A 579-nucleotide genomic window follows, 5' to 3' on the forward strand; every position below is an offset into this window, starting at 1 on the left:
ATGCGCACATCCATCCCCGCGTTCCTTCTCCGTCCCTCTTGATCGGCGCCGCCTCCTCCCCCCGCATTCCGTCGCCAGCAATCCAATCTCCTGTTGAGCTAATCCCTCCGAATTCACTCTTCCTTCCCTTGCTGTCCACACTCTTATCCATCCTTCCTCTTCTTTTCTCTTTACCCTTCTTTCACTCGTCCGTTTTCTTCGTCGTTATTGACTTCACTGGTAATATCTTTTCTTTCGTTATTGTGTAAGTTATTCCTCAGTTCATTGATTATATCCGCTTTATCCTCAGACACTTTGTTAACTGATTCATTGCTCTTACAATCGCTTAATATTCTTGTTTTATATTCATGTCATCATTATCATGTCAGTTTCCAATCATTAGCAGACCATTATCATCATGTCAGAATCATTATATTATGTCAGTATGTGTTTCCGTTTTCTTATGCTATGTTATTGCCAATATCAATAACGAAAATAAGTCAAAATAATAGAAAACGCAATAACAAAAGAAAATGCAATAAAAGAAAGAAAAGTGCAATGGAAGTGAAAAGGAGAAAAGGTTGACAAAAAACATGATCG

The sequence above is a fragment of the Penaeus monodon genome, chromosome 15 (genome assembly GCF_015228065.2).
Source record: "Penaeus monodon isolate SGIC_2016 chromosome 15, NSTDA_Pmon_1, whole genome shotgun sequence".
In the NCBI taxonomy this organism is placed as follows: Eukaryota; Metazoa; Arthropoda; class Malacostraca; order Decapoda; family Penaeidae; genus Penaeus; species Penaeus monodon.